Source organism: Eubalaena glacialis, chromosome 20 (assembly GCF_028564815.1).
Source record: "Eubalaena glacialis isolate mEubGla1 chromosome 20, mEubGla1.1.hap2.+ XY, whole genome shotgun sequence".
NCBI classification, from domain to species: Eukaryota; Metazoa; Chordata; class Mammalia; order Artiodactyla; family Balaenidae; genus Eubalaena; species Eubalaena glacialis.
The window spans coordinates 11,579,049-11,602,629 of NC_083735.1; positions in this window are offsets into that span (position 1 = coordinate 11,579,049).

A 23,581-nucleotide genomic window follows, 5' to 3' on the forward strand; every position below is an offset into this window, starting at 1 on the left:
TCTGGCAGCTGGTTGCCGTGGTTACGAGGTGCTGATGCACGGTCTGGCCCTGCAGTGCTTTATGGCTCCTGGTGAAAACCCAGTGGGGACGCCCCTCCTCAGGTCCAGGGGTGGTTGCTCTCCACAAGCCCGGCACCTGCTCTTATTGAACGGACACTATCAATCCTGGGATTGACTCTCTGCCCGTTTCATCTGGCTGCTCACACCTGGATCGAGACGCTCGGCCATCACGAGCCACCACGGCGTTTCATGTTGTTAAGTCAGGTCCCTTCTGTTCCCTTATCTTTCAAATTCTGCTTCCCTTTGAACATGAACTCCTATCGCTGAGTTGCCTTTTGTCATTTTTTTTGAATTAGGACTGATTAAACAATAAGTAAACACGTACAGCCACACATGCATAGAAACACAATAGAACATTAAAACTGTCATCACCTGAAAACCTACTTCTCCAGATCATTCTTTTTAAATCAGAGAGAGGTGGGTACTGGTCGATTATAAATATTAGTCACAGCTCATTAACTGAAGGGTTACTGTGTGCCAAGCACGCGCCCTGTGTCACCTCCCTGAGTTCACGGGAGCACTGAGACGTGTCAGCTGTGACTATCATGGGAGACCCTGTGAATGGGCATTATCACCTCACTTAACACCTGCAGGGTCTGGGGCTCACAGGGCTCATGGTGGGTTGATATCAGGGTCACTTATGGTCTGTCGACTTTCAACCATAAATCTAGACTGTACCAATGAAGCATGTCTTTCTGCCACAAAGAATGCCTCTTTCCTATCAAAATAGGCAGGATTATTGTTAACATGTTAAAAAGTGTATACACACACACACATACACACACGGGAAACACGAAGCATGCCAAAAATCAAATCTAACTGTATTCCCAGTTACAAACACAACAGCTCAGCTCATTTGAGAAAATGAAGTAAAAATGAAATCGACAGAACAGGTGTCTGTCTACCTCTGAGCACCCACAAGGCAAGGCTCGCTCGGTGAAGGGACACTCCCCAGTGAAAATATTAATGAGATGTTTCCCCCCAATATTTTATGGAATTTCATTAGACTTATAGCAGTAAATGTTAGTGATGCTACTTTCCTGAGTTCTAAAAAAGCATATCACTGCCTTTAATTTTTAACCCATCTTACCTTTTTAAGACTGTCTTAATGAAACACATGACTCCAATTTTCACGTCCATACACAAAGACAAGACAGGTCCACGAGCTGGAATTCTGAGTTTGCTGTGATCTGCTGATACTGAAAACCCTTTCCTGTCAGTGGCCAAAGCATTTAGAATCGCGGGGGAGGTGTCACCGGTGCTGACCCTGCACACGTGGGCCAGCCTGACTCACAGTATCTGATATTTTTGTCCGAGTATAACGTGCATTATGCTTTCAGAATTTATTTCCAATATTGATTGATCAAAACTACTAAAGGTAGATTTCCAATTCTCTAAAAACAATTAGCTCTTAAAACTCTCTTATCAGAGGATGATTTGGGCGTGTTGCATAAGTTGGGACATTGGAAAAAGTTACTAAATTCTAGTATTTCAAGATTCAACACATGCTCCTAAGTGTGGAAAATAGCTAGTCTCTAAATATTAAGTTTCTTGGCTACTCCTTTTTAAAAAGGCAAAAACATCAAAATAAAGAAACTTATTTTTAAGGGGAGAATGATGCTATTTTAAAATATTTTGTATGCTTTCTTCATTACTAAAAGATCCAGGAAAGAATGCACATCTTTGACTCGGCTCAGATTCTCTGTAAGCCTCCTGGAACTGTCAACCTACCAGCCACATCTGAACGGATGAGTCAGGGGACGTCCACGTGGGCCTGGCTTGAAAATGCCGGGCTCTGAATCTGCAGGACGCCCGTGGACACAGAGATGTGCGTTCTGAATGGGGCTGTGATGTGCTGTGTGTTTTGTTATCTTAATCCAGTAGCAGGTGTTAGAACGGTGTCCTGACCTCGTGTGAGAACGTCAGGACATACCTAGGAGCAGGATCGGGAGACGGAGCTCGGAGACGGAGGTGACGTCCTTGCAGCCCGTGCACGCGGGCATCCCCACCACGCGCAGGTCTGTACTCCTTAGAGCCAAACACAAACACATGCTTCTACGTGGGGACAACTTCCAGAGACCTTCATATTTTAAAAACCAATGTATTTCTGAGCATGAAAGGGACATAGTGTTGGAAATTCATAGCCAGGCAGGCACAAGCGGCCGCCCATCCATCTAAGGCAGAATCTACCACACCCTTCAGTCCAAGGACTCGCCAACTTGGTGAGTAAAAAGACCAATGTTGTACTCATTGTTTCTTGGCTTTAAGGCATGTGAAATAAAACCGCAGCCTGTTAGAGCTGGCAAAGTCCACGGAGTGAGCACAGCATTTACAAGAGGGAGAGGCGGAGACAGGATGCTCAGTGCCCACGCGGTGCCTGTCTGTCCTGCTTCACCTCCCGCCATCCCTCCCTGCACATCCTGCCCCGCCCGCCCCGGCCTCAGCCCGGGCCACGCAGCCCAGCCACGGTGCAGCCTCAGCCCCTCAGCCCGGGCCACCTAGCCCGACCACGGTGCAGTATGCGTTCCTCTGCAATGTTTGGCTTTCAAATTTCCAAACACCTTCTAATTCATAAGTTACGTGTGAGTCAAAACATGCAGATCTAAAATGCACAAATAAATCAAATTGCATTTGTAATAAGATAGCCATTCTTTTACGATCTCTATCTAATAAAACATAAACATAAATCAATAGCTTTCATACTAGATTTGAATCCGACTAGACAGCAAGAGGGAACAGTCCCTATTTTCAAGAGCCGAGTGGGCTTCATCTGTATGATGTAATTGGAAATAAGTGGTTACACTGAATTCAAACAAAATCTAGGGCTATTAATTATTACATAGTTCATAGTATATGGAGACAAACAACTGTAGCACCTAGAATTAGTTTGAAAATAAGTGTGATGCTATTATAGGAAATTCCATTTCAGGTAATGGAAGAAACTCATTTTTCCATAAGAAAACATTTGCTCAAGAGCTGAGTATTCATCGGAGGTGTAGTGGAATTTCAATTCCAAAGCTCTTACGAAACATTTGGGAGCCTTGCCGTCCCAGGTGGAGAAGGACATTCAGGTACCTTCCTGGGGGTTTTGTAAACCAGATAGCAGTGACAGACGGTGCTCCTGGGAAGCTGTCAGTAGCTCCTCTGTCACATATGAGGCCATGAGGCCGGGAGCCACGTACAGTCCGTCTTGGGAGAACGGGCCCAGCCTGCCAGAACTCAGACACTGAGTGGTTTGGGAAACTGGAATATAGATCAGAAACTGAGAGGTGCTGAAAGGATTAATGATAAGAAATGGTCCTTTGGCAGGATTGTCAGAGGGCAAAGAAATGGCAGCTGTAACTGAGAATTAAATCTGGAAATCAGGGGCCCCATTCCTAAGCGGCCGACCTCACGTCAGAAAGTGAGAGGATGTGACCAAAAAAAAGAAAATCTGACCTGGGGGGCTGCACATTCAGATGAAACCAATGAAACCTATGAGATACTCTCCATATTTCAAAAATAATGCAAACTACATGCTCACTGACGGCAACAGCACAAATTAGCTCAAACGATAGGTCGGTGAAGGTTCTGTGGGGTTTTTATCAGCTCTGAGTGGTGACACCGTGAGATGAATGGTCAGAACATCCAACCCACAGTGATATGTGACAAATGATAAGAAAGAGAAACATATAAATGATTGCTGAATCAATGCAGCTCGCTTTACAGGCCTAACTTTTTAAAACAGGTGGGAGACCCCTATCTCCCCAGAACCCGGGAATTCCTCAGTAACCAGGACTGATCCATCTCTGCCGTCCGTGGGGATGCCCCACCCGAGTCTCCTGTCATCGGCTGTGGTCCCGGAATGAAAATGTCCCCAGTTTGTGCGAGGAGTCCTGGGGACAGTCTGCCGACAGGTGCGCCCCGGTGTCAACACTCAGACAACGGTCAGACGACGATCAGAAACCTTTCCTCCCACTGGTGATAGTGACTGATTTTTCAGCATCCAGAGGAGACGAAGAGCTGATTTTTTTTTTTAATGTCATGGTCCCTCACTCCAAAAACAAGACAAGGAAAACAATATCTTCTCTGCTCTAACGAGTGGCTTGGGAGCATAGGGTTAGTCATTACACATCCTTTGTTTCAGAGGAAAGAAGTCTCTCGTGAAAAAAAATTAATTTTATACAAGTGGGAGAGAATAGAGCCTGTATACGGAGGAACAGGTGATGCTAACCCTTATCATTGTTACCAGTGAATGTTAATAAATTTACAAAGTATTGAAGAGAAATTCATTTTAGGTTGTATTGAAAAGGAGTGTGGGTGGGGAGAAGGAGAGAGACAAAGCGAGACAGAGACAGAGAGACAGAAAGAGAAATGGACTGAGGGGTGAGGGGAGGAGAGAAAGAGAATGAATATTGTACTACTTCCATTATCTTTTTCTTTAGGGAACAAATGATAGACTATTTACAAATTATTTGAAAGGCCCACTCAGGTTTATGATGTACAGTTTTTCCAGGTTTTAGTCCAAATATATGACACTTCAGTGTTTTTCTTCTAGAATCACCAAAGATGACAGGCATCTCCCGTGTGTGTGCACTTGGAAACCACCCTGGGTCTGCTCACGAAGCCCTGGGGACCTGCTCTGACTGCAGGACGCTTACCATGAAGTCCCAGGTGTGACTTCAGGAAGCTCAATTCTATCACCCGCCCCAGGGGAGCAAACAACGAAACAAAAGAACCACCTACCAAATGTAAAATAGATAGCTAGTGGGAAGCAGCCGCATAGCACAGGGAGATCAGCTCCGTGCTTTGTGACCACCTAGACGGGTGGGATAGGGAGGGTGGGAGGGAAGGAGATGCAAGAGGGAAGAGATATGGGAACATATGTATATGTATAACTGATTCACTTTGTTATAAAGCAGAAACTAACACACCACTGTAAAGCAATTATACTCCAATAAAGATGTTTAAAAAAAAAGTTAAAAGATTAAAAATGGTTAATGGCAAAAAAAAAAAAAAAAAAACCACCGTGAGAGAGTCAGAGTAATGGAAAGCATTGTTCTTTGCTTTTTCTTTATGCTTTGGGATACAAATGACACTTTTAATTGAAATTGCTGTAAAAGTAGATTAATGGGGATGCCTTTTGGTTCATAACTCACAAAGCGGTCAAAAGCGCTCATTCCAAGATCCCAAGCGGATGCCGTTTTTCTGTATGGTGAGGTGGTGTAGACAGAGAAGCTGCATAGTTATCCCAACAGGTCTGGAAGTTCACGGGTCCCGACCAGGTTAGGTTGTGTGAGAGCCTCTCAGGCAGACAGTCAGTTAACGATCCCTCTGACCACGCTACCTTGCTGAGCACGTAACAACCCCAGGTGAACAGAATTCTTAAGAGTTGCGTCACGCTCAGCCTGGGGCTCGTCCGGTTCAATTAGGAGCCCGAGAAACCTCTGTTATCAAATGTGAGGGAAACCGCTGGTCAGGGGAACCAAATGCTGTTTTCAAGACTGAATTAAACTTTAAAAATAAGGTTCCTGAAAAAAAAAAAAAAAAGAGGAAGGAAGGAAGGGGAGCTTCCACTGTATTTATCTACTAAAAATTCTCCAAAGACAAGTGTCAACTTGGCGAACACGAAGCAGGCAAAACACACGTGAATGTATTCACCATCGGAGAGCATGTTTACTGCGATAAAACCATTTCGGATAAGGAGAAAAAATTCTTCACTGCAATCAAATAAACAATGTTTTATGGGATGGGGCTATGGTCTCTCTGTGTGATAGACCATAGGGGAAGATGGGTCCATTCTGGGGAGAACAATCATCTAACGGCGGACGGCATCTATGTCACCAGTGACCCCAGGGTTTTGCTGCCCAGTTCACAGAATTCCGTCTGTAACCTGGGAGGAGAGCCCAGAATGTCACATTCTGTGGTCAGAATTTCTCTGAGGAGGCGCCCACGTCCTCTCTTTGTGGAGAACGGCTGGCCTGTATCTGTCTTCAGCTCACACGTGCATGAAAAGGGCATGAGGCAGGTTTCCCGATGTCCTCGAAGGCCAATCCAGGTTGTCGTGGGAATAACTCACTCCCCCTAGAAGCCACGCTGACGTGGTTACAGGAAGAGCCGAGCATCTCAGTGCAACTCTGTGGCCTTGCTGGAGGGAGGGAGGGAGGGATGGGTCCATCCACTGACGTCTCCCTTGATGCTCTCCAGAACTTGAAGGCAACGACCCTCCAGCCACACGCAGATCGATAGCCAGTGTTGGCACAGAGCGTGGCGATGACCCCAGGGAGCCGGGGTTCTGGCCCAAACCGGGAGGGGTCCCAGGTGGGGAGCAGTATCCCGCCCCCGGAGGCCGTGCCTGGTTTTAGCACAATTCGGGGCCCATGCCACTAGGATGGTTCTGGGGGGACGCCCACCGTGTCCCCTCGGCCACCTGGATGGCTCCTCATAGAGGAGCCCCTTCCTCCCACCAAGGAAGGCATCCCTCCCTTGTCTGGCTCGGGGGACCCGAGTAGGTACAGAGCCGCTGAGGACGGAGGGGCTGGACCAGGACAGCAGTGACCCCTCCCAGGTCAGCCCCAGCTCTCCCAGCGCCGAGCTACCACTTCAGTGTATTCTGTTAAAATCTTGGGGCTGAGCACCGTCTTCTGTAGGAGGAGGTCCAACAGCAGCTTCTAACACTGTGCTGAACACAGAGGCCGCTGCCTTTCACCCTCGAGGCAGAGTCTCCCTTGGGGTGCAGAAAACGGGTGTGATGGCATCGGGGAGACTTGAATTCAAAGGTCAGTCACCAAGCCTCTCATGTACGTATTGACATAATATCACGAGGGCCCCCAGCCAGTCTCCAGGGAAAGCAGATCACCGTGCGCTGTGACCGGAGCTGCGACCTGGCCGCAAACCCTCCACTCCAGCCCCGGGGCAGCGGGCCGGCCGCATCCCGCCCACGAGGAGGTGGAGCCGAGGTCAGCACGGGTTTACTGTCCACTGAAGACCCGAGGGGCACACGACCCAAGAAACACCCAGAACAAACCTGCACACACTCAGCACACCTGGGCCCAGGCACATCCGGCCCGGCCGCAGGGCACGGGGTAGGGGCGGCGGGGGAGGAGGGAAGATTCTTTTTAGTCAAACACTCTTGATACTAAAATACTGTGCAGATGAACAAGGAACTTACATAATTTCAGTAACTGCGGCCTGAAATAAAACCATTTCTACCAAAGATCAGAAACCCACCTAAAATGTATGTCACACTCTACAAATTGGATGCCTCAGTACAGAAAGGACATGGCATTTATGCCGTTAGTGCAAAATAATACAGATCAAAGTTATCTGTAATTTACCAATCCGTACTTAAATGAAAAAAATCACACATTTTTTTTAACATGGAACCAATTATAAATGGTCAGGAAAACAGCTCCTGGTAGAGTCGTCCATTATGTAAGGACGCCTAAGCGCGGTCGTCCGCACTCACGTTTACACAAAACAATTAACCCACTCAATTATCCTATGCAGATGTAACTCTACGCACAAAATAAAACTCACCTGTTCCTCCAAGTCCGAAGTTTCTGGGGGTGTCAGTGGCATCTCAAGGGCACGGATTATTCTGAAGATTTGGTTATTCAAGGAAGCGGCGCCATGATGGACCCTCCCGAGGACCAGCTTTCTTCCACTTGACACCGTTTAAGTTCAAAACGGGTGTCACTACATAGTCCACGTACATGCACCTCAGAATTCCTTCAGTCCCCAGAGAGAGAGACTGTTTTGAAGGATGCTCCAAGTAACGGCCGACAAACCGCCTCCTCTTCAGCTGCCCTTCTGCAATTCCCGTAGGTTCCGCTGGGACTCAGACCCACCTGCACTGACTAAGGAGCAGAAGAGGCCCCGCTGGGCTCCAAGTGCAGTTTAGTGCCTCACCCTGACGCTGCTCTCGGGCTGTAGGGAAGCCGTGTGTCCGGGTAAGAGTTTGCCCCGAGATGACTGAGGCTCTTCTGGCTCCTGAGGGAACATCTGAGCTGGGTGAGGGGTGCATGCTCTCCAGACGGAGCCCGAGAGGGGGGACCACGTGCACGCCGCTCCTGGAAGCCCTCACCCCGCCCTCAGCCTGGCCCTCACCCCCGGGCCGAGACCCTACCTTGCGTCCCGAGCTCCGGCCGCTGCTGCCGGCCGCCCACTGACCTGAGCACTCGCTTCTTCAGAACACACCCGCACAGCCCACGTGGCCTGAGCGCACGCGCGCACGGCCCAACGCCCTCGGAACCGCGGCGCAGCTCCCGAGCCGGCCCCTCGCTCCCCGGAACCGAACGCGTTGAGGAGCTGAGATACAGCGCTCGGGTCACAACCACCGAAGGCCTAATTAATCCATAAACGTGTCCAAGTAATCACGATTAGGGAATCCGCTTCATCATTTCATTAGGTCTATTCCACCTGGAAAAGGGCACATACCCACTCATCTTTAAAATGCTCTGTCCATGCTTGCGTTGTTGATATCGATGTCTGCTTTTCTAAAAATTAATTTGAGAATCTGTGAACAGTCGTGGCTCAGTGGGGAGCCTGGGAGGCTGTGAGCCTGAACGGACCTCAGGTAATAATGATGAACACCTGCCCGCCCACAGGTGCTCTGCATAGGGGCCGCTTACTCCGGGCCTCACCCGCTCGGCCACGCCCGGCCTCGCTCAGCACCGCCCCCCCCCCCCCCCCCCCCCGGTCCCCGCTCCCCCCGAGGATTCCACGCTCATCTGGGTTCAAGCTCAGCCTACTGGCCTCCATCCAGAGAACACGCCCTTTCGCTCCTTACTTACCCTTACCCGTCTCTTTACAACTCCTCCCCCCTCCCCCCTCCCCACCCACGCCCAGCCTCCTCGTGCTCTGGACCTCACAGGTGATCATCCGAGATCTATTACTTGCTTCCAACCTCTGGCCTCACTCCAGAGGGCGTAGTGCACCGTAACCGCACCTCCTGTGGTGGTACCTCCCAAATCAGGATATTTTCACATCTCTGCTCAAGATAACGCCAACAGCTTCAGAAATGGGGGTGCTCAGGCAGCCCCCCTGTGCTACCGTCTGTGCTTTGCCCTCAGGCCTTCATCACAGGGCAGCTCTAAGAGACGATGCTCGGTTTTCTAAACCCTTAACGATAAGCGTCCAGGAGGTAAACTGGTTGTGGGGAACTTTTAAAGCCCCCCAGACCTTTCCGACTCTGCAGAGCAGCTCTGGGTTTACTTGGGAACCGTACAGCAGGTTTACCTTTCAGCTTCGTTTTGGCAAAAGAAATCCTGGGATTTCCCTTCCGCCTATTCAACCGAAAGCTGTTGGCTGCTGCTGACTTTTTGCTTTGGTTTCTGCATCTTCCCAGCAAGCGTGTTTAGATTCAAGCCCAGCTGATTTTTATTCAGTTCCCACCACGTCCCACATATTGTACTGGATGTACTCAAGTGCATTATCTGCCCGGTTCTCACTGTGATGGGGTACGTACCATCACCCCACTTTACAGATAAAGACGCTGAAGGAACAAGGAAACGGCCCCTGCCTTCTGGAAGGCTGCACGGCCCCCGCGGTGTAGGATTTTTAAATTCACACCCAGGCTTTCTGACTCCAAGTCTTCGTCACCCCAAACTGAAGCCGTGAGGATGATATTCCAGATTCCATGAGAATGAGAGCGCATGGGGCGTGCAGGCGAGGCTGCCCGACGGCTGACCCTTGTGGGCACCCAGGGCTGCGGGCACCCAGGGCCACACACACATCACGCACGTCCGCGTGCAAACCCCCATCCCCCAGACCTCAGGAAGCAAGGTCACCTCTCCTGTCCTTCCACCCCAACCCGTGGAGCCACAGAGGAGACGGAGGGAGGCCAGCGGAATTCAGCCATCATTTAGTCATTCGACAGCTCCCTAGATCCAAGGCACAGCACCGACTGGACCGAGAATGGGAGGGTCTCCTCCCTCATGAGTTCAGGCCCAGGCAGGGTCCATGGGCTGACATCAGTCACACCCGCTGAGTAACAGACACCCACTTGAGGCCATGCTCTCCGACTCCACAGAGCCCTCCCCCGGCTGCTCCCCAGGCTCCCAGGAACCTCCGTGGGCCACACACACTCCTTGGGGGGCGAGTCTGTCACTGGGCAGAATGGCCCCCGAGGGAGGCCCACAGCGACGGCTTCCTGGGACTGAGGCCCGAGAATGACACCCCCCCCACGTCTTCTGGGGAACTGGGGCTCGTCGCATCCTGTCACTGAGCACTCAGACAGGTTCAGCACACCTATACCAACCCCCGCAGGTGATGGGGCTGAACAAGGAACCAGAAAAGGAGCAGAGCTCAGACCCTCTAAGCAGAACAGTAGGGGCGTGTGTCATTTTTGTATCTTAAGATCACAGAGGTGGACCACTGGTTTGAATTCCTGTACAAAGAGCACCAGCCCCGATTTTAGGGGAGCCAATGGTCTCACTGCAGGGAGATTCTCAGCAGCACGAACATTTCATCGTTGCAACTTCGTTTTCTTGATTATTTGGATCTTACCATTGAGTAGAAGATGGATTCCTAAGAATTCCATTGTATTTATGCCATTTAAGAAACTCTTATAGCCTCTGTAACACATTAGGTGCTGTCTTAGCACTTTACAAATAGAAACCCCTTCAACCCTCATAACCACCTTATAAGGTAGCGTCTTGGTCTGTTGAGGCTGCAGTAACAAAGCACCACACGCTGGGTGGCTCATAAATTGATTCTCCCAGTTCTGGAGCTGAAGCCTGGGATCAGGCCACCAGCAGAGCACCTGTTCTGGGCTCAGGCTTCTCACTGTGTCCTCACGTGGAGAAAGGGGCCGAGAGCTCTGTGGGTCTCTGTTGTAAGGACACTGATCCCATCATGGGGACCCCACCCTCACAGCCTAATCACCTCCCAAAGGCCGCCCTCCTGACACCATCACCCAGGGGATTAGGGTTCAAGGTGAATGTTGGAGGGACACATTCAGTCCATTGCAGGTAGTGAGTTAGCACTTTTACCCCCATTTTCAGATGAAAAGTCTGCATCACGCAGAGGTTAAGGAGGTTGCCCAGCTCACACAGGAGGAAACTGTGACCCTCCCAGGGGCGTGGCCAAGAATCCCAGCCTTCGTTCCACACTGTGCTGTTTCTCCACAGAACAGATGGAACAGGTTTCCGTTATCATCCTGGGGAAGCTGATGGGCATGTGGACAATCGGACACAGAGTGAAATCCACGCACCTGCCCCCTCTGGCTCTTTACCCTTCCATTGTTTCCAGGATGCAGTCACTTTTGCATCCGGAGTGCCTGTGATGAATGTGCTGGGCTCTGGTGCACAGGCTGGGGGGGCCCCCCGCCCCAGGGGCTCGCCCTCCAGAAGGTGTCAGACATCCAAGCCCGTGTCCAAAGCAAAACACACTCTGCTGCCTTTCTTCTTCTCAGACCAGTTTCCCTGCAGACCAGGAAAATCCTCACCTGGACTCGTTTGGGAGCAGCTCTCTGGAAAGTCTGCAAACACGTGCAAGGACGAGACAGGGTATCTCAGCAAAGTCGTTGCCTGAGAACTCTTCCAGCCCCTTCCTCACACCCAGGACCTGACTCTGCACACGGCTGTCATTTATGTCCTTTCCCCCCATTTTCTTATTGTAGTAAAATGCACACAACAAAATAAATAAATAAATAAATAAAATTCAAAAATTAAAAAAATAAATGCACACAACATAAAATTCCATCTGCACCACGGTTAAGTGCACAGTTCAGGGGCACCAAGGATGTTCTCGATGTTGTGTAACCATCACCACCATCACCTCCAGGACTTTCTCATCCCCCCAGTGAGAATAGGGGGCTCTGTCCCCATTAAACCCTGACTCCTCACCCCTCTCCCAGCCCCTGACACCCGCCACCTACATTCCGTCACTGTGGATCTGAGTCCTCCAGGGACCTCCTACATCACGTGGCCTTCTGGGCCTGGATGATTTCAGGGCCACAACGTCCTCAGGTCCATCCATGCTGGAGCATGTGTCAGAATCCCTTCCTTCCCCAGGCTGAACAGCATCCATTGTGTGGATGGACCACGTTGGTTCATCCACCATCTGTGGATGGACCCTCCGCGGCTTCCGAGTTCTGGCTGCTGGGAACGTGGGTGAAACTTACATCCTTCTCTACCAGTTGAAACAAAGCCATGAAAATGGGATGGTTTCTTCAAAACAAAACAATAAAAAGCAAACACAAGCCGAGCTGGGGTTACGACCCTCTTCAGAAAAGACTCAGGATGAGCCCGGCATCCGCATTTAGGGGAGAGCTGAGGCCGCTTTAATTGGAGGAGGACAACCAGGGCCTGAGCTTTATACAAGCAAGGCACGTGGCCCTGCAGGCAACACCTGAGTCCCTCGGGGCTGCCTGCCCTCACGCAGGCCCGCCTGGGAGGGGGCTTCCCCCAGAGCCCAGCGGGGTGGGGGACAGGAGGTGCTGCCACTTGAGCGGGAGGGGAGTGGTGTCCTCGGCACAATTAAAGTGAAATTGTGAACGTGTATGATTTATAAGCAGGCTCTACTGGGGGGAGCAAAAAGGAAGAGCAGAACCAGAACCCCCCAGAACCTGTGCAGATGACCACGTAACGCAGAAGGCCGCCGGCTGGCAGGTCCCACCTTGGGATTCCGCCCCAGCTAAGGGGGCAGGAGTGGTGCCCCAAGCCAGAAGTACCGCCCTCCCCGCCCTGAGCTGCGGCCGTTCAGTGACCCCCGTTCAGGTGTGACCCACAGGGGACACGACCAGCCACCCAGCGGGCCTTCCATGGGACAACCTGGGGCTTCAGCCACTCTGGTGAGTTGAGTGCACCTCTGCCCGAAGACCCGCACCGGCCAGCCTGCTGGGCCCCCCAGGGCACGTGTCCCCAGGGGCATGCGTCCAGTGGGCCCTCCCCCAGTGCAGGGGCTCCAGGCTCAGCACCTACCCTGTGCCCCGCCCGCCGACCGGCTGCCAGGAAGCCCTCTGGGGATCCCCCCAACTCAACTCACAGATGCACAGTCAACCTCCAACCAAAGCCACAGAACAAGTAAGCTGCCCAGCCCTGCTCCCTCCACGGCACCCCCTGTAAATATGCCCCCAGCTTGTATTTTTGATGCATGTGCGGTAATTTCCCAACCTGAACAGCACACAAGTCACATTTTATTAGGATGGAAAATCCATTTTCGGTGCATTTAACACTGCCTTCTCGACGCAGTAAACAGATTTGGTTTAATAGACTTGTCTGCCCTTGTTCTGCTCATTTGCTAAGACTCTTCCCAGCAGAAAATGTGCCTGAGACGTTGAAGAAAACCTGCTTCGAGGACCCTGCGCAGCCCACTCACTACGGAGCACAAATGGCTGAATGACTCTCCTTTAAATTTCCCCTGATGCAGCTCACCGCTAGGCACCCCGGCCCGGCTGGAAGAGCCCCTTCGACGGGAGAAGCTCACCTGCAGGGATGCCTGCTTACGGCTCACACGTACCTCCTGCACGACAGCCAGCTCAACGCTCAAAATCAGCCTCAGCAACTTTGCTCTTTCCAGAGCCCCACAAACAGCAATGGAACAGTAGCTCCCCAGTGGACAGGACAATTGTCTTCACGCAAACACTGTGAAGACGCCAGGTGTCTGTCCCTCTGTCTTCACCCTGGAGGACGCCTGCCGGGCAGCCACCGGAGCTCCTGTAAAACTGCCAGCTCATCGCACATTAGAAAGTCCCAAGCGTTATTGTTCTGAGGTCCCTGACCCTCAGGGGGTGATTTGATTCACTAGGTCATTTTCAACTAAGTCTTATTCTCTATCTAGAGAAACCTTCCCTTAATCCCATCAAGAGTTGGGGGCACCGTCCTCTCCCAGAGCCATCCAGGGACACGGGGGCCACTCAGGCTGCACCGTGGCCATGAGGACGGCTCCCCCCAACCCCCGAGCAGCAGCTGGGAGCCATGCGAAGCCACAGACCAGATCTGTTACATGACGGCGCCGAGCCCTCGCAACGGTGCAAGTTGCCCCTGGGCGCCCATGGATCTTGGTGGCTGGTCTGTCCGCAGCAACGCTGAGCTGGGGCCCCCGACCCCGCCCACTGGTCTTGGCAGGCGGTGACCAGGATCAGGTCTCCTGGTTCCAGACCTGCATCTGGGGCGGGGGTGGGGGGAGTCTAAAGTGGCCCAGTGCCCGTGGAAGCACGAACGCACTGAGGCCTGTGCTGTGACCTCAACACTGCTGCCGTTGTACTTCAGTTGGTAAATGAAGGCCGGCATCGTGAAAAACGCGGGGAACAGCATTTACCAGACAAACTACCCACTCACTGTATTCACGTGGCCACGAGCGGCCCCTGCAGCCCTGCAGCCCAGCCCTGTCCTGACTGGCCCAGGACGCCCTCCTGCCCTGTGCTGTGCTCCTGGGGCCACGAAGCACCGGCACCCCTCTACGTCCAGCCGGAGCGGTCCCTGCGCGGCAGGACCCCTGCTCAGCACACACGGCGCCCCAGGCCCCCGCTCTGATTGCAGGCTTTGCTCCAAGCACAATGGTTCACTTATGAGCAGCTGGGGTTCCGCCAGTGAGCGGCCTGTGCTGGTGAGCCTCGGGGTTCAGCACCAGCGAGGGCCCGAGTGTGGCCCTGGGGACACTGCCTCGCTGTCACCGCCCGGCCCGGCTGCAGGTGCGCTGGCAGCGGGAACTCTCTGGGCTGCTCTCGGAGACCGCCGATGAGGCAACGTCCTGATGTCACGCCAGCCTCCCCGGTGGGGATGCAGCCAGATCACGGTGATGAACCTGGCGGCGGGCGCTGGTGGTCCTGAGGCCACCCCACCGCCAGGCCGGGGTGGCACAGTAGCCGTGTGGACCTCTGACCCCACCCAACCCTGGGCTCTCTTCCTCTGCAGGTGGGCGGGGGTGTCCCCCACGTGGTCTCCGGGACTAACTGAGCCCGACAGACCCATGCATCCGCCACTGGGCTCACTCAGCCCTGGGCACCTGCCCCTGCTGCACGTACGTGGTTCGTGTCCCTGATCAAGGGTCTCTGCACAGCAGCCCATGGGGCTGGGGGCTGGAGGGCTCCTCCAGGCTCTCCACATGGCACCATCCAGTCTGCAATATTCGCTCCTGGTCCCTCTCCCGCACAGGCCCTCCCGAGGCCCCGGTGGACCAGGAGCCGGGCTGTCCTGCTGGGAACCACCCACCTGCCTTGGGCATCGGCCCCATCACTGGACTTCGGCCTGGCCGCACAGTGTGGCCCTGGGACAGGCCGGGACGTTGTGTCCTAGGGTTCAGCCCTGGCCCTGAGCAGACCAGCTGCTCATGTTCTGCCCCCGTGAAACACGGACTCCCATCCCCCTCCCCCAGCACCCACCATCTACTTCCCGTCCCTGTGAATCTAAGTCCAGGGACCTCACAGAAGTGGACTCACACAGGATTTGTCCTTCTGTGACTGGATATCTCCTGAGCACAGTGTCCTCAAGGTCCGTCCGTGTTGTCACCTGTGTCAGAATTTCCCTCCTTTTCAGGGCTGAGTAATATTCCACTGACCATCAAGACTGGCTTCTAACCCCCACTGACAGGCATGGCTACGCTGTTTTCTTTCCCAGTAAATGAGAACCCACTTTGAAAGTCACTGACATTACATTTCAGTAAAAATCCTTTCAAGAGGCTTTAAGAGGAGGCAGAGTCTTAAGGATTCACCCTCAGGGATTTCTTGCTAAACGAAGAGCTTTCCCACTTAATTATTCAGCAAGTACAGAAGCACAAAGCTCCCCAGGTTCCCTGTGGCTGTGGACGACTCTGCACATCCAGTCCTGTTAGGTAACGCGTGCAATATCCGCCCTACCCCCCAGCAGCGCACTCGTGCACATGGGCTCAGGATTCCAGTTCACTTAACGTCTACACTGCGCCCCCGGATCAGGGCAGCCCCACATTAGGGACGTGCAGGCGGCACATGGCTCTCGGGGGCCCGACACCCACACACAGAGCCGGCGCAGAAAACTGTCACATCGGCCCCGTCACAGGAAATGACACGGTAAAATAAAACATAACTTGTGTTGCTTAATTTTAAAGCATATTTGACATGGACAGCTATCAAGCAGCTGAAATGCTTCGGTTACAATGGGTTGTTTGGGGAAGTTGATTTTTAAGTGCAATCACCTGTAAGAAATTTAAATCCACTTTTCAAATTCAGTCTATTTCTGCAGAGTGCCTCTTCCCAGCTCCATCCTCCTGACGCCACCACACGTGGACAGGGGATGGGGTCAGGACCCAGACACAGAGCCCACCGAGACGGGATTCCCCACACTTGGTGTCTGAGAACTGTCCTCCTGACTTACTGCTTCACCTTCATTTTCTTATAAAAGCCTACGACAGAGTACGAGCAATGTTGTTACTGAAATAAGGGTCTTCAATGCACACCTACACGTATTAAGAAGGAATCATGTAAGTGTGAGTGAATTATCTTCAGAATGCCAAAGATTGGGTAAACATAAAGACCTGTGCTACTTTTTTCTTTTTTAAAGATTTAATTTTATTTATTTTTGGCTGCGTTGGGTCTTCGTTGCAGTGCGCGGGCTTCTCATTGGGTGGCTTCTCCTGTTGCGGAGCACGGGCTCTAGGCGCGCGGGCTTCAGTAGTTGTGGCACACGAGCTCAGTAGTTGTGGCGCACGGGCTTAGTTGCTCTGCAGCATGTGGGATCTTCCCGGACCAGGGCTCGAACCCGTGTCCCCTGCATTGGCAGGTGGATTCTTATCCACTGCACCACCAGGGAAGCACTCAAGACCTGTGCTACTTCTAAATACTGTACCCACCACTTACGAACGTCTAAATGTCGGGCCACTTTCAGCGAGTCTACCAGTTGACTTCAAACGAGCTGTCTGCTGAGTTACTGTGGGAAGCCCAGTGGCAGATTCCCCCTTCAACACTCCACATGGAAACGGTTCTTCCTCAACCTTCTGGATTCCTCTGCCAGAGTGAAGCCGCGTCGCTGTGGCCACTGGACCGTAAGCTGAGTCAGCCTGGATCTGCTCCCAGGTCACCTACCAGGGTCTCAGAGGCAGACAAACCGTTTCAGAAACGATCAACCCCTCATGCTGGCATCTCCGCAGAGCGCACGAATTACTCCTTGTTTTCTTTCTATTGTTGTAAAGTTTCTCGAGCTGCTAACAGAAAATATTAATTCCCAGAAGCACTCTGGAAGAATTCATACCTGTTTGTATGAATTCTAAAAAGCAAGAGCAAATCCAGTGAAATTTCAAGGCACATAAGAGCTTTAGAAAGCTAGATGCCTGGAATGTAAGCAGTGCTGAGAACTTAGGTTTTTCTTTCACTTTTTGCCTTCAAAGAATCTCTTTAAAATGTCATAATAATAGTACTTCCTGGGACTTCCCTGGTGGCGCAGTGTTTAAGAATCCACCTGCCAATGCAGGGGACACGGGTTCGAGCCCTGGTCCGGGAAGATCCCACATGCCGTGGAGTAACTAAGCCCGTGCGCCACAACTACTGAGCATGCACGCCTAGAGCCTGTGCTCGGCAACTAGAGAAGCCACCGCAATGAGAAGCCCAAGCACCGGAACGAAGAGTAGCCCCCGCTCGCCGCAACTAGAGAAAGCCCGCGCACAGCAACTAAGACCCAACGTAGGCAAAAATATATAAATAAATAAATACATTTATTGAAAAAAAAAATAGTACTTTCTAAATGGACATTAGCCCCAGAGGAGATGGCCATTAAACGTTCCCCAACCCCAAACAAAACAGCTGTTGAAATGCACACCTCTCCCACCTAGAAGGCACATTCAGTCAACAGTAACACATTAAAATTTATGATTTCTGTAACGTCCAAAGCAAGAGAAAAGGAAAAAAGGGCCACATCCAGGGACTGGTGGCAGATCGCGGCATCTGTAGGCAAGTGTCTCAGTGCCTCGGGCCAGTTTCCCAGAACGGCCAGCAAACAGCTTGGCCGCGTCCCACATGGTGCGTGTGCCTTGGCAGGAACCCTCACGTTTGCCCACAAAGTTGTGAGGGTCCTTGCATGAGCCGCCCTTTGAGAAGGAAAGTTAATCCACAGCCATCTGGAGGCGGAGGCCAGTGAACGTCCTGTGGGCGTCTTATTTACTATCTCACGTCTGACGTGATGCATTTCCAACTGAGTCTCCAAATTTAAAGTCTACTTTTGGAAACAAATGGGCGTGAGGACGAGTTTCCGTGATGTAAGCGCAGAGAGCTCTGAATTTGGCCGTCCTCTGGAGCCGTGTGCCCCGGGGAGGGAGGTGCACCTAGAAAGTCCCCCACAGGACGGTCAGCTTACAAGAGAGCCGAGCTCCATCCCCAAGTGAAGCTACTCCCTGAGGGCCTCTTCCGATCAGCATGGTGAACATGCTGAGGGCGGCAGGGATGGGAAGGGAGCACAGGAGCAGCCCGGAGGCCAGTGCTCGCTCAGGGCCCAGCAGGTCTGCACATCACGAGCGTCCGCTCTGCTGGAAGGATGCTTTCCAGGACGAGGCTGGTGGGCGTCTGGACTGTCCAGCACGGTGTTGCCCAAAGTCCCTCAGGATGAGCGTGACCCAGATGCACTTTAAATACTGCATTTCTGACCCCAACCCAAACGCATTCAATCCAAGTTTCTGGGGAAGAAGTGTGAGCCGGGGCTTAGCAATCTTTTAATTTTTTAACAAGGGTCCCGTGTGCTTCTTATGATAGGAGTTTGGGAAATAATCAGTCTCTCTGGCAACTGAGGAAAGTCGGCCGTAAGGCAGAGTGCAAACACGGGTCTAATTTTAATCCAGACCTGCCTACAGCACGTTTTGCGTGTTTGCGCTCTTGTAATTAGGAAAAAGATTCAGGGCGACATCGTTTGTAAACAAACCTGTTTTGTTAAATGTTTACTTTAAGTCTTTTTTTCATTTAACAGCTAGACCTTGATCGCTGAAAAGTAAACTTTGTTTTTCAAGATATGCAAAGTTCCCTAAAATCGTTCGGTGTTCTTGGTGTCAAATTCAGCTGGAGTACTCTCTCCAGGGAAAGGCAAGCAAATGTGTACTCAGCTGACACTTCTTAGGCATCTCATGCTTAAGATCCACATTGAGAAATGAATTAGCTCTTATTAATGTGTGCAATTGCTTTATTACCCTTTCACTTTGGATTCTAGAATCAAAGCGGTTTTTTCCGATATTGAAAGAGGAAAAGATGATGTAAGCGCAAAGCCTCCTGAGTGTTTCCCTCCTCAGCTCAGGACCATTTTGCCCCAAGACCTGATACAGGTGGTGACAACACCAGCGACTACAGGTCACTGTGTACCTACTATGTGGCTACGTGCGTTACATGGGGTTGCTTTCCACTTCTGACCTTCACGACTATCTTGAAAGGTGGCCACTCATATCCCATTATTAAAGTTAAATAAGACTCCTGGAAGTAACAAGAAATAAGCTCCAAATGGTTTCTTATTCAATATCCCCTGTGCTGACCACAGGGACCAGGAACAGTCCTCACCCAAGACCAGTAGCCCCAGTGGAGAGCCTGGCGGACACCCCACAGCCCGAGGTGCTGGAGTGGTGAGCACAGGGTCTGGGCGGGCAAGGGGGTGTGTACACTAGTTAGTGATGGGCCATCTGTCGGTGAGTCCAGCAAGGGGCTGACAGAGGACGTGTGTGGCTCCCTCCACGTGGGGACACTCTCTGGCAAGACTGTCCCTTCCTAAATTTGGTCCAAAATCATCCCAGCCTCCATTCCTATGCTTTTGTGCCCATCATCTTAAAAATGCCAAGAAAAGGATGACTAAAAGATCCCATCTTTCTGCTGAATGGATGCCAAGGTTATCACTAAAGACTGAGTGTCTGTGTTCCCCCCACCAAAATCCATATGTGGAACCCTAGCCCCCATGGGATGGTGGGGGGGGGCAGTATGGAAGGTGATGAGGTCATGAGGGTGGGGCCCCTGTGAACGGGATCAGTGCCCTCATAACAGAGACCCCAGAGAGCCCCCAGCCCTCCCTCCATGTGAGGACACAGAGAGAAGACGCTGTCTGTGAACCAGGAGGGGGCCTCACCCGACATGGAATCAGCCAGCACCCTGATCCTCGAGGTGCAGCCTCCAGCACTGGGAGAAGTAAGTGTCTGTTGTTTATAGCCACCCAGGCCGTGGTTTTTTGTCACAGCGGCCCAAGTGGACTAACTTGGTCATCTACAGACACCTGAAGGGAAGATGATTCCAGATCGGAGCAGACTGGCCCCCAGAACCTCACCGGAGTCACAATGGAAGAGAGATTCTATTTTCTATTCTACTCCTTCCCGGGTCAGCTCTTCCCACACAAAACAAAAACAAAAACAAAGTCCACACGAAACAACATGGAAAACAAACACAAAAGAAACAGTCGTTGGCAGGGTCAGAATCTCAGGTTGGATGACCCTCTGTCCACTGTCTGTCACGCCCACCCTCCTGAAGTAGGCAGCTGTGTTGAGTGCCATGAGTGCTGGGAGAACAGACAGGTGGCTGCTCCGTGGAGAACATGTGTGCAGACACGGACACTCAGGTCACCCAACACTCAGTAAACATAAACCGGAGCGTGGTTCTGAAAGCTCTGGATAAACCCCTAACAGAGTCTCATATTGTGATGAACCAAAGAACTCAAGTTGCAGTTCATTGGTGTCTCCATAGAAACAAGACGTACTGGAAGACAGGATATTGCCAAAGGACTGAAAAATTTAAGGCTCAGCAGAAAACAGAGAAAAGTACTTGAAGGATTTTTTTTTCCTGGAAAAACAAAATTAATTATTCATTCTCTGTACCGGAAGCATTTGGTTTCATGGTAAATACTTGATTCTCCGTCCCTGGGATTTACTGTGGACCCTCCTGACAACCTTCGAACACTGTTAGTGGACTGGGAAGGAAACATTTTTACAGCATAATTAAAGTTAAAATGCCTGAAATTTGTCAGCCTCCAGTTGAGCAAGGCTTTCATCATGTTGAAGATGCTTACCCTCCTGGCTCACACTGAGTTTCTACCCCTGGGACCCAGGGCTGAGGCCAACCTGCCCCATCAGGACCGTGGCCCCAGATGGGGCCCTCGGTGGGGAGACCAGGCTGCCCCCCTGCCCACCTCCTCGGAGCTCAGACCTGTCCACTGGCACCTGTGGGTGAAGAGGAACAGGCTGTGGGCCCCCTTCCCCGACATCAGCGTGGCCCTCAGCTGACGCAGTGTCCACCTTAGGCACCACTGGGCCGCGAGCTCACTGAGGTCCACATGTCCAGGAAGCAGAGCAAGCGCCTGCCTGGGTAGCTGACTGTACGTGTCAACTTGGCTGGGCTGTGGTATCAGACATTTGGTCAAACACTAGTCTACATGGTGTAGTGAAGGTATTCTTAGACGGGCATTGCATTGAAATTGGTAGACCCTAAGTCAAGCAGATTGCCCTCCACAGAGGGGCGGGCCTCTTCCAATCAGCTGAAGGTCGTGGTACAAAAAGGGTGAGGTCCCCGAGGAAGAGGGAATTCTGCCTCAACTGGCTGTGAACTTCAGCAGGAACAGCAGCTCTCCCCGGGGCCTCCAGCCATCCGTCTGCCCTGCAGATTTCAGAACTGCCAGCCCCACAATTCCTTCAAGTAAGTCCCTTAAAATAAATCTCTCTCCCTGTCTGTCTGTCTGTCTGTACACCCACCCCCCTTCCAGCCCCGCTCTGCCCGCGCTGCACAGTGAGTGGCCCATTTGGCCGCACCCCTCCAGGAGGACCCCGAACGCACACTGGTGGGCAAACGGCACTGCTGGGCTCCTTGCTGGAAGATAGCTGAGAATTTCAGGTGACAGCAGAGCCCCAAGCCAAGGGCAGGGCCCTCGGGCGACTGCCCAGCACAGGAGACCTGACAGAGGCCAAGTGGGCACAGAGGGACACGTGTGTTGGGGCAGACGCCGGCCCACTCACAGCAGCTTCTCTCTGACGGAGCCAGCTGTGCGCATCCCCAGGGAGAGAGACGCTGGAGCGCGGGCGGGCATGGTGCCTTGGAGACAGACCTGGGAAGGGAGGTCCCCTGGGGCGGCCAGGGCTGGTCTTGGTCTCCCATGGCCATTGGAGGCAAGAACACGGAGAACAGGGGAGTACGGGGGAAGGGAGAGGGCGGAGGGGCTCAAAGCTGAGCCGGCGGGGCTGGGGAGGGGCACATCCAAGGAAGACACCCAACCTCAGGGCCCTGGACGAGAGTGGTTGACAAACCACGACTCTGGGGTCTCCTTCCAACACGGAAGATCACAGTGCTGACATCAAAGAGAAACCCTAAACGACGGCAAAATGCCAAGATTTTTGTTAAAAGATAAGCGTGTGGACATACGTGTGCATACGAAGACTCCAGATCAGAACGTTAGCGGCCTGGGTGGTGGAATTATGGGTGGATGATTTTTCTTTCCTTTTCCTATGAGTTTCCTTATTAGTTACATGTTTAATAATTAGCTTGTGATTACAATCAAGAAAAGGAACAAGGCCTCTTCCCGTAAAAAACAACTTTTCCCATTCCCTCCAAAAGCTCCAAGTTCGGCAGATACACGTGATAACGCCTCTGTGCTCATTTCTGACCCCGAGTCCGTGGGTTTGGCGCCCCCGAGCCCCACCACCAAGCACGTACTCTGAGCCCAGTAGGCCTGGGCTCTGGTCTGGTGCCCTCGCTGTCTGCAGAGGGGATGCACGCTGGCTCACAAGGGGGTCCGGGCCCCATTTCTTCCCTGCCAGCCCTTTCTCAGAGGACTGAGCCCCAGCCCCAAGCTCCCTGGCACAGGCTGAGTCTGAGATGCCAAGCGAAGCCAGTTGAAGGCCAATCCTTGAGGATGAAATCAGAGCCTGGGATTCTGGTAAACGGAGCCTGGGATTCTGGTAAACGGAGCCTGGGATTCCGGGGAGAAACATGTTTCTGAAGCAGCTGGTTTAGGTCAGGACCCCTCCACCAGATGACTCATTCTAAACTGACATCCATCGCAGCAATGATGGAAACAATTTTGGCAGGAGTGTGAACAGATTCTGCCCAAAATCCCTGTTAACACGAGCCCTCAATGAAGGGAATTGTGTTCCTTATTTGGCTTTTGCACAAAAAATAAATCAATAAGCCTCTATTAGGGCAAAAAACTGGAAACACAAACCCCAAACTCCCAGCCTCCGGGGGTACCCCGTGTACCCTGTCTCCCTGTGCCAGGCGGGTTCTGGAGTAGCAAGCCCCCCATGGCCCCTGCCCGACCCCTCCCAGGGTACACTGACTGGGGATTCTTCAGCCCTGTTCCAGGACTCCGGGCCTCCGCCAGACACCGGGCAGCTGGTACAGAGAAGGATGGTCCCAGAAAAAGCAAAGGCAGATGGGGGAGACCCCTCCCTTCAGGGGCCAGAACACCCCTCCCCCCATCCTCCCAGCTTCCTGCCGCCTCGGCCACTAGGATCGCCCCTCACCATGGGGTTGGGCAAGGACCCCAAGTCTGGCAGACAATCGGGGCTCAACGACGATGTGGGATGAATGAAGAACTGGCCTGTCGTAGGTGTTTCTCCAATGTGCTCCAGTGGGAAACACCGCTCAGGTTTTGTTTTGGTTTGGTTTGGGGGATTTTTTGGGAAAATA